Raw genomic sequence first — 12,148 nt, 5'->3', positions numbered from 1 at the left:
GTAAATGGGCTTTTGCAAGTGAGAAAATCTATGAGTGTAGCGAGCTCATCGGCCATCAATTGGCTCTTAGAACTAGACAGCAGGTTTCTACCAGTGAAATACTCTCGATTCAACTTTCTACAGGAGAGATTACTAATGACCTGATCAATATCCAAAGGGCATTCCGAGAGTTTTATCAGAATCTCTACTCCGAGGAGAAAGTTAGGCCATCGGACTTGAGAGAGGGTGAGATCTTTAACTATTTAGAAAAAATCACCCTGTCTCAACTCAGTGCAGAAGATCACGACCAATTAGAGGATCCTCTGAGCTGGGAAAAAATTGTCAAAGCCTTAGCAAATTTGCCAGGTGGGAAAGCGGCAGATGCCGACTGTATCCCAGATGAGTTTTATAAAATATTTGCTATCCAAATAAGAGCTCTCTTCACTTCACTTGTAGTCTCTATTTTTAACGGGGCTTCTCCACCTGCTTCCTGGTCCAATGCTAAGATCGTAAATTTACCAAAAAAGGATAAGTCACCACTTGCAATGGACTCATACAGACCAATCACACTCATCAATTGCGATTCTAAGATATATCCTAAGATTTTTGCGTCCAGACTTTCTTTAGGAATAGAACACCTGGTGTCGAAATGGCAACACGGGTTCATCCCCAAGAAAGGCACTACTGAACACATCCGACGGACCATCACTCTACTCGATATCAGGAGACCCGATGTCCCTAATTTTACTTGATGCTGAAAAAGCATTTGATCGGGTCTCCTGGCAATTTCTCTGAGGTGTCATGAAAAGGATGTGTTTTGGGCCTGAGGCAATTCCAGCCATTCAAGCTCTTTATCTTAATCCCACAGTCAGTGTTTCAATTAATGGGAAATTGACAGAGCTGATTGAAATCTCACGGGGTACTCGCCAAGGCTGTCCTTGTTCTCCACTGCTTTTCGCTCTATATATAGACCCTCTTGTTAATAAAATAGAAAACAATCAAATAGTTCAGGCTGTGAGCAGATTCGGATGGGACATACAATCATGGCCTATGCTGATGACCTGGCCGTGGTGACCCCCGATCCTGAGACTGCCATTTTAGCATTGGAACAGGAGGCTCAAGAGTTCGGGAACATTTCGGGATATGCACTCAATAAAGGAAAAACACAGATCATTTTAAATAAAGAAATCAATTGGGTAGACAGTCGGGTTGTCCAGAAAGCGAAATACTTGGGGGTCACTATTGTCGCAAACACCGACCTGATCATGGAAGAAAATCTGATCCCTTTGGCAGTAGAAACTAAAAGAGCGCTTAATCGGATAAACAACTTACACTTGACCACAGTGGGGCGGTGTAATGTTATCAAGATGACCTACTTCCCTAAACTACTATATTGTTTCAGGGCTATCCCTCTAGAGATCAGTAAAACAATGTTTCAGTGATTTGAACAACTCTTCTCTCAATTTATCTGGGCATATTCTCAACCTCGGCGGGCTTTTAAGCTGCTCTCCCTTCCCAGGGAGAGAGGTGGATGGGCGCTCCCTAATTTAAAATTGTATTACAGGACTTCGGTTCTACAGTATGGTATGGAACTGCTGCATGAACATTCCTATATTCCAACCGCAGGACTCCCGTCTCACTTCCAACTACTACTTGGGGAGGAGGCTCGGGGATGCCTGTGGAGGCAACTGACATTTGGATATTACAAACGGGTTAGATTTAAGATACTGATGAGTGCATATAAAGTTTTTTCCAACATACTCAGAATTTATGGGCTGAGCAGACTGAATTATTACTCTCCCATCAATAATAGCACCAACTTGCCAGCTATTTTTGGGAGATCTTATCTCCAAGACTGGTATAAAGCGGGAATCTTAAAATTGGGAGATTTGTTCACCACCGAAGGAATTAAGTCATTTATTGACCTTAAAACTCAATACAATCTGAGGGAACAGGAGGCCTTTAAGTATATTGCCATAAGGGATTTCTTGGCCCGTAAGGCTGGTGGGTCTGCTGGGTTCGCAAAGGTTGACCTTATCGATAAACAAAAAGACCCCGCTTTACCCCGTTTTGGATACATTTACACCACATTGAATAGCCAAATGCCCGAAGACATGTCCAAGCTAGCAAGCAAATGGCAGTTGAAGCTGGATACTCTCAATTATACCTTTTATCCTGCCTTGCGATCTGCCCAGAGTGACCTGCTGTCGGCCAAACTGCAGGCACAATTTTTTAAGACCGCCTTCTTTCTGTATATCACACATAGCAGAATTGCTAAATGGGGAACAGGTAAAGGGACATTCTGTCCTAGGTGCTCATAGTTAAGTTCAGACTCTGTACACATGTTTGCAACCTGTCCGAAACTAGCACCATTCCTTGGTAAAATACAAGATTTCTTAAGGAAAGTCCTCTCTCAGGACATTCAGTTAACCCCCACGATTATTCTGTTAGGGACACAAGAGAAGGTTAACAGAAAGAGCGGTGGAAAACTTATTTTTGTAGCAATGACAATACTGCGGATCTGTATAGCTTTGTCATGGATAGATCCAAACCCTCCACTGTTCTCCTAATGGTTGGCCCGACTAGTCACGACTTGTCACCTCGAGAAGGTTATCTTTGCTAAAAAAAGGTATCCGGGGAAAAAGAAGGGCCCAGATATTTGGGAACCCTTAACTGCATGGCTCAGTCAGACACACTCTTAGGGCCTCTAAAAAGCGAATTCCCTTCCTTTTTACGTCTCGCCTACGCAGTACGCATGCGCTGCTTAGGAGGACCTTTAGCCATCGCTCTGCTCTTTTTGGAAGCACATACTCGTGCTTGTGGCGGCATCCACCTTGCGGGAACGAGCAGGGGCGCGCCCACAAGCACAAGTATGTGCTTCCAAAAAGAGCCAACTGCACGCGCACGCAGGCACGCACCACTCCCGGGCCAGCAAACACACGATTGCAGTACCAGCAGTGTGTTTTGTTTTTACTGTGACAAGCACGTGTGTGCTTTAAAATAGCAGCATTAGTTATTCACTCGTGCACGGCTATCATTTACTCTGTGTTTTGCTTTTACTGTGAGAATTTTCTCATCACTTCTTCCCTCGTGCTCTATTTTCCACGTCCACCACCACGTCCACCACCACCATGACCACCACCACATCCACCATGTCCACTACCACGTCCACCACCACATCCACCACCACCATGACCACCCCCATATCCACCACCACCACGTCCACCACCACCCGATCCACCACCACATCCTCCACCATGTCCACCACCACGTCCACCACTACCACCACGTCCACCACCACCACGTCCTCCACCACCACCACATCCACCACCACCATGTCCACTACCACCACCACCACCATGTCCAAAACCACCACCATGCCTACCACCACCACGTGCACCACCACATCCACCACTACCACATCCACCACCACATCCACCACCACCACATCCACCACCACGTCCACTACCATCACTATGTCCACCACCACCAGTCCACCACCACCATGTCCGACACCACCACCATCACGTCCCCCACCCCCAGGTCCACCACCACCACCAGTCAACCACCACCACCAGTCGACCACCACCACATCCACCACCACTACCACATCTACCACCACCACGTCCACCACCACCATGTCCACCACCACATGTACCACCATCAGCACCATGTCCAATACCACCACCACCATTTCCACCCCCACGTCCACCACCACGTCCACCACCACCACCACCATGTCCACCACCTCTACCACCACCACATCCACTACTTCCACACCCACCACCACCACCACATCCACCACCACCACCACGTCCACCACCACCACCATGTCCACCACCACCACAATGTGTACCACCACCATGTCCACCACCACATCCACCACCACATCCACCACCATGTCCACCACATCCACCAACACGTCCACCACCACAATGTCCACCACCACGTCCACCACCACATCCACCACCACATCCACCACCATATCCACCACCACCATGACCACCACCACGTCCAACACCATGTACACCACCACTATGTCCTCCACCACCACCACGTCCACCACCACCACCACGTCCACCACCACCACCACGTCCTCCACCACCACCACGTCCTCCACCACCACCACGTCCTCCACCACCACCACATCCACCACCACACCCACCACGTCCACCACGTCCACCACCACCACGTCCACTACCACCACCATGTCCACCACCTCCACCACCACCATGTCTAATACCGCTACACCCACCACCGCCACCACGTCCACCACCAAAACCAGTCCACCACCACCGTGTCCACCACCACCACCACTGTGTCCACCACCCCCACCATGTCGACCACCACCATGTCCCCCACCAACAGGTCCACCACCACCACGTCCACCACCACCACGTCCACCACCACTAACACATGTACCACCATCACCACCATATCAACCACCACCATCTCCACCACCATGTCCACCCCCATGTCCACCACCACCACCATGTCCACCACCACATCCACCACCACCTCCATGTCCACCACCACCACACCCACCACCACCACATCCACCACCTCTACCACCACCACGTCCACTACCACCATGCCCACCAAAACCACGCCTATCACCACCAACACCACCAGTCCACCACCACCACCATGTCCACCACCACCATATCCCCCACCACCAGGTCCACCACCAGTCTACCACCACCACATCCACCACCATGTCCAGCACCACCACCATGTCCACCACCATGTCTACCAAATCCACCAACATGTCCATCACCACCACATCCACCACCACCACATCCGCCACCATGTCCACCACCACATCCACCATGTCAACCACCACATCCACCACCACCATGTCTACCAAATCCACCAACATGTCCATCACCACCACATCCACCACCACCACATCCGCCACCATGTCCACCACCACATCCACCATGTCAACCACCACATCCACCACCATGACCACCACCACGTCCACCACCACGTCCACCACCACATCCACCACCATGTCCACCACCACCACGCAAGTCTAATTTCTAACTTCATATGATTGACGTATAACTCTAATACTAAGATAGCTTCACCGATCGTCGATGAGTGAAGTGAGTCTTTTTTTCATGTTTATTAGATTTACTATTACACAATGTGTCTTTGAAGGGCTATTACCATAAATAAATTACATCCTGGTTGCAAGATTAATTTTTAAACATTCGTTTAAAAATTACCACCACCACCGTGTCCACCACCACCACCACTGTGTCCACCACCCCCACCATGTCGACCACCACCATGTCCCCCACCAACAGGTCCACCACCACCACCAGTCCACCACCACCACGTCCACCACCACCACGTCCACCACCACTAACACATGTACCACCATCACCACCATATCAACCACCACCATCTCCACCACCATGTCCACCCCCATGTCCACCACCACCACCATGTCCACCACCACATCCACCACACCCACCACCACCACATCCACCACCTCTACCACCACCACGTCCACTACCACCATGCCCACCACCACCACGCCTATCACCACCAACACCACCAGTCCACCACCACCACCATGTCCACCGCCACCACCATGTCCACCACCACCATATCCCCCACCACCAGGTCCACCACCAGTCTACCACCACCACATCCACCACCATGTCCAGCACCACCACCATGTCCACCACCACCACCATGTCTACCACCACCACCTCCACCATCATGACCACCACCACATCCACCAAATCCACCAACATGTCCATCACCACCACATCCACCACCACCACATCCGCCACCATGTCCACCACCACATCCACCATGTCAACCACCACATCCACCACCATGACCACCACCACATCCACCACCACGTCCACCACCACGTCCACCACCACATCCACCACCACATCCACCACCACATCCACCACCACGTCCACCACCATGTCCACCACCACCACGCAAGTCTAATTTCTAACTTCATATGATTGACGTATAACTCTAATACTAAGATAGCTTCACCGATCGTCGATGAGTGAAGTGAGTCTTTTTTTCATGTTTATTAGATTTACTATTACACAATGTGTCTTTGAAGGGCTATTACCATAAATAAATTACATCCTGGTTGCAAGATTAATTTTTAAACATTCGTGAGGTTAAGTGTTTCTATTTACGAAACTTTGCTAAACCTAATGGAATAATATGGCTGAGTCCGCTTTCTATGACCATTGGGAATGAACATAAAGACGGCAATAATGGCACCCGCGTTTACAAACACGCCGAGTTGCCACGCGTCTCTGATAGGATTTAGTTGCCGTAATCAGGTAAAGTCCAAACTACAAAGTTGTGGTTTACTGTTTTTAAGTAAATAGCGCTGGACCCGAGTGTACGTACTTTATAGTACAATGCTCAATGCGTAGCCAGATACATTCACGAGAGCGTATTAGCTTTAACGATTAAGATCGTTCTCTTTTTTTAAAGAAATCAAATTTTCTAACTTCGTTTTTGGGAATCTTTATTGATACCACATTGCTATAATTGTCAACACAGGGCTTATCAAGGTCTGATACCTGGTTCCTAGACTTGAAGGGGAACCTTACTTACAACACGTTATACGGCTCGATCACAACGTGTCCCAGGCTGACATTTAAACACTTAACAAGAAGATTAACGTGGACACGGATTAAACGGGGTAAGAACTAAATGTAATAATGACTTCAATTACTCATGTGAGCATTACAAAACTTACATCTTTATTAGGTTTCTGGCTCGACATTTGTCCCTCTCTTTTTTTATCAGAACTAATCCAGAAAAAGATGGATATACAATCCTCAACTCTAATCCACTTAGGAGACGTAACTATGATTTGCTAGGTGAGAGGAATATATATAACGTTAAGTACTGTTCACAAGCTTTTCATTGCACTATCGGTGTCTTGGTGGTGGTAGATTTCTACGCATTGAATTTGTTGGATTTACTTTCTGAGTTCCATCATGGTGTATAGAAGAAATTGTCTTTGTATTGCTGACACGTAGTTTGTTTTTAACCAGATCTGGTCATGTGGGATATTCATCATATCAAGAGGATACATATAAAGGTTGTTTAGAGTATTCTAGATCCACTTATGACGATGGGCAAATCATTTACATTGTACTGTATTTTATAATGTAACCAGGATGATGTTTCTTTGTTCGTAATATGAATAATGCTTTATTTATATTCATGGGTTAATCATCATGTGTTTTCCTGTTTAAATCATCTCACTAGAGGGTTGGAGTTGCGTTTCCCACGTCTGTGAGTTCTAAACCGGACCTGTATAGGGACATGCGAAACGCAACCAATGACAGAATGATACAATGGATATTTACATTTATTTTCACATTTGAATTGTTGTATCTAAGGGCATCTCTATGTGTTTAAACATTGTGGTGACTTCCACGGATTACATTCGATTATTGTACAATTATTGTTTTATATGTATTTTCCTGCAGCCTTGAAAAAGCCCAGTGGGCGAAACGCGCGTCGGCTGTTGCTGCTCTGCGTTGTTGTTTGATGATTAAAAAAAATCTGCAACAGGACCTGATTGAGAAACTTCTTTATATTCGATTGCGAAAAAGGACACTTTAACAATTGACTATTGCTCATGTTGCCTAGGTTTTGACCAAACCTTTGGATTATAGTGATTTTCCTTGGGTGTGCTCAGGTGTAATTTGACTTTGTATGTTGCCTTGGGATTCGTCCGAAGGTTGTTTATACCCTGATGGGTGGGTATTGTTGACACCGTGATAGCACCTCTACATGCAAAATTTAAAACATACATGCTATTTGTGTTTCTTTCTGTGTTTGTGGATGTGCAGATCTTGAATGCAAAAACCCATGTCTTTTGTTATTGTATGTTATATTTTGTGGGTCTTGCACTCCATGATTCTCCTTGTTGAAATATGATTGAGACAGTGCGGTCATAACAAGTGGTGGACAACCTGACCGCTAACTATTAGGTAACTGATTAATCATCTACTGTGAGTGTTCTTTATGATTATTTGAATTTCACCAAATCTTAGGTACAAAATAACTGATTTCGATATGGCAACATTTGATGACAACAGAGATGCCCTGATAGATGACCTGTTTGGTCATAATCCTGTACAGATGAATGTAACAAATAGGGATTCTGTAAAGGAAGGACTTAAAATGAAATTTTTAAGACTTGAGAGGCTCAAAAAACAAGAGCTCTCAAGATGGTGGAACGCCACCGTCCTGCGAAAATACATTGAAAAACAACAAGTGCCAAGGGGACTGCGTATTCTGATTTTTCCATCCTTTGAGGATTAAGATGCAGGACACCTCAAGGAATGGGAAAAGCTTCTATTCAATTCATCGGTGGGGATGATGGACATTCTGATCAGAGATGCAGATCTGAAACGTGAAAAACTGTTGTTAGAAATTTCACTTTTGGAGAAAGAAATTCAAGATTTGAATTTACCTGAAGTCACAGGACGCAATCTGATCATACTAGGGGAAGAAATACATAAACATCAACTCTATCTAAAAGAGAAAAAGTCACAAAAAATTAAATGGGACAAGAGAGATTATCTAAGTGGGAGGGTCTACACATTTGCAAAAAAATTCGATAATATTAGAATGAGTGGACCGACAACATCTGTAGATAATAGACCCCAGAGACTAGAGACACCCGAAATTTCAGACACTTCAAGTGTCAGCAGCATCACGAGTAGTGAATCGCTTGGTGCTCAAGGCCCCCCATTATCCAATAATGCAGATCCCTTTTTTTTTTAGAATTGCAACGCTTCAGGAAGGGAAACAAACAAGCCTTCCAAAAAGAGAGAAGCATACAAAAACCAGGAGGGGCAAATGCAGATCGAGATCCCGTCACAAAAGAAAGGATGGGAGTAACAACCAGATCGGGGGCACGTACACAGCAAATGTAACTGATGAAGTCAATACAAGTGGTACTGATCAGATTAATGTTGTCAATTTGTCGAATCATGTTTTGACTAACACTGAAATAAAATTACTCAGCAAAGGATTGGGTTTCTGTCCAAGTGCTTTTCCCAACTTCACAACACTACATGTGAGTTGTTTCAAATTAACCAGGAAACTTAAACTACACAAATTTTTTCTTGACAAACACAATTGGTTGCCAGATCCAGGGACTACTGAAAATCATGACAATGTCCAAACCATCAGGGACATAAAGGATATGCAACTCCTTTTATCTCTGGAGGAACAGGATATTCCCATGTCGATTGACACCATTACTAGGGAATTGAACTTGGACACATTTTCTGACTCAGACAGTGGTCTAAAAAATAAATCCAGGTTTACGCCCCACCTATCAGGCCCCAATGTGATTGACACTTTTCAGGATCTTGTTTTTAAAGATCTCTATAAACTTGAGGATCGTCTCCTCTTGAGGAATGTGAAGACTAAACAAAACATTACTAGTGATGAGAGAAAGGCATTGAATGTGCTGGCGGGCGATGCCTCCCTGGTCATAAGAGAAGCTGACAAGGGAGGCAATGTCGTGCTAATGAACAGGACTGACAATATTCAAGAGATTGATAGACAACTGGCAGATTGTACCACCTATGTTAAAATGAGTAGTAACCCCATGAACATGACCATAACAAAAATTGAGATCAGTCTTAAACATTGGAAAGAATTGGGTCTAATCTCAGATACAGAATTCAGATATCTGTTTAATTCTAAACCAACCAATCCGTGCATATACATCTTGCCAAAAATACATAAAGGCGGTGCCTTTCCACCGGGGAGACCAATAATTTCGGGCATCAATTCACCGACAGAAAGAATATCTGAATACATTGACCTATATCTCCAACCTCATGTAGTTAACTTACCATCTTATATAAAGGACTCACGGGACATTCTAAGCAAAATTGCTGATGTAGAATGGGTACTGTTAGAATGGGGAACCTCTGTTTGGCACAGGTAGGTACTTGTGACAAGCAGCGGTCCCTTCTTCTATTCAGGGCGAGAGAATTACCCCTTCAGAACAACCCCTGCTCACCCTATAGGTAGTGTGGCGCGAGCAGTCAGGGCTAAACTTCAGGGCGCTGTTGGTTAAGCATTTACAATAACACACAGTAAATCACAACGATCCCCCACAAACGGACACCAGGTGTAAGTTGTATAAAAAATACGGATGCTTTATATAAAAGATTCTTTGTTACGCAGGCATGTACAAGACCATCAATAACGGTTGCGAAATAGAAGCCACGAGATGATAATTAGGCACTGTTCTTTTCTTTGGTAACTTATTCGATCACGAGCGCTTCACAGGGCTCGGTTCAGTCGGTCCAGTCACGATGATGCGCAGTGCACCCGGGGTACAGTGATACGGGGAAATCAGAACGTTGCGGACCCCGAGTCCGATAGAGAGTTCACTGTACCTGGGAACGTGCGATGTGCTTGGACGAGTCTTCGGGGGAGATGCAGGTTCTGCACCTCGCGGGTCTCCGGATCAAGAATTCAGCGGGCGGCTCTCGGTAGACAGGTGCGGCCTAGGGTCTCCGACACGGACTGTGCGGGAGGTCACTGCGGAGGGCGTCACGGTCAGACTCAGGCTGGGAGGTGAAGCGGGGCGGCCGGATACGTTACGACATACGGGCGGCCGTCCGAGGCTTGATTTCACTTCCCAATTAGAAATCCGGCGGGAGGGCGAGAGGGCACCAGGCACGCTCCAGTGGCAGGCAGGTGACAGGGAGGCGGGCGGCCAGACTCGATGGGTCCAGAGCGACTCAGGTAGAGCGGGGCTCTGGGCGAGGGGAGGCGGCCAGGCTTCTGGGTGTCACGGCCCTAGGAGGGGTGGCAAGGTGCGCAGAGCACTCCGGCGGGAGAAAGCACACGGCTCGAGTTCTCAGACGAGCGGAGACACGGTGAACCCACTGGTCCTGGGGTTCAGTTCAGGGGGCAAGCTCTTCTTCCAGGCCCTTGGAGATAGTTGAAGAACAAAGTGCAAAAGTCTCTTTCAGTCTTTTTCCTCTCCTTCCTCAGCAAGGCACCTACTGCAGGCCAATCCCCCAGGTCAGGGAAAGTTACTCCTCCTTCAGCTTTTTCCAGGTCCTTCTAGTCGGGCAGAGTTCCTTCGTGGTTCAATCTGGATCTGATTTCTTAGGAGCCAGGCTCCTACTTTTATACAGTGATTCTTTTGTTCTTTAGCGCCAGGGGGCCTGGGCCTGGCTCAGTCCAGTTCTGGAGTACTTTGTTTTGGTGACTCTGCTCTTTCCTTTCAGCAGCAGGGCAGAGACATCAGCCGCTCCACAGGGGGCGGAGCCGGCTTTGTGGTGGCAGAGCACAGGTCTATTCAAGAGTCAGGGTGTACTCCTCCCACCCATCCTGGTGCGATCTTTCTCCTCACCACCTGGTAGCCAACCTGTCTCCTGGAATCCCCCAGCCCTGCTCCTGTACTGTTGCTAGGCAGAACCCACACCCACAGCAGAGGCGGACTGAGATGGTCAGGCATGCAAAGGCTAACTTTCTAAAAGTATCATTTGCAAACCCCGGATATTAAAATAACCTTTACTAAAAGATGTATTTTATTATCCTGAGTTCAGGCATACTAAACATGACTTTCTACCATGCTCTCTGAGTCCACTGGGGTCACCGCGTGTAGCGATCCCAGCAGCCCATTCTGGCCTACGGAGAGCAGGTAGCCTTCAATAGTGAAAAACGAAAATGGCTGTAATTCACTATTAAGACATGCCACACACATCAGGGCATGTCCTACCTTATGCCTACAATGCACCCTGCGCTTGGGCCTACCAGAGGGGTGACTAACATGTAGTTAAGGGAAGGTTTAGGGACTGGCAAGTGGGGACACTTGCTCAGTCAGCGCGACAGTACCAGACCGCGCGCAGGTTCTGCAGTGGCAGACCCTAGACACATTTTTACCCCGCTGCTTCGGTGGGTGGCACAACCAGTGCTGCAAGCCCACTAGCAGCCTTTGGATATACAAGCCCTTGGCACCCCTGGTGCACTCTACAAGGGACTGACAGTAAACCAAATATGCCAAACGTGGAAGTCAATTCACATAATACATTTTACCATAGGGAGCACTTGCACTGTGGCACTGGATGGCAGTGGCACAGTGCCCTGAGCAGCTAACACCAACACAAAAACA

This window comes from Triturus cristatus, chromosome 2_2 (assembly GCF_964204655.1).
Source record: "Triturus cristatus chromosome 2_2, aTriCri1.1, whole genome shotgun sequence".
Classification (NCBI taxonomy): Eukaryota; Metazoa; Chordata; class Amphibia; order Caudata; family Salamandridae; genus Triturus; species Triturus cristatus.
Note: the sequence above shows the minus strand (reverse complement) of the source record.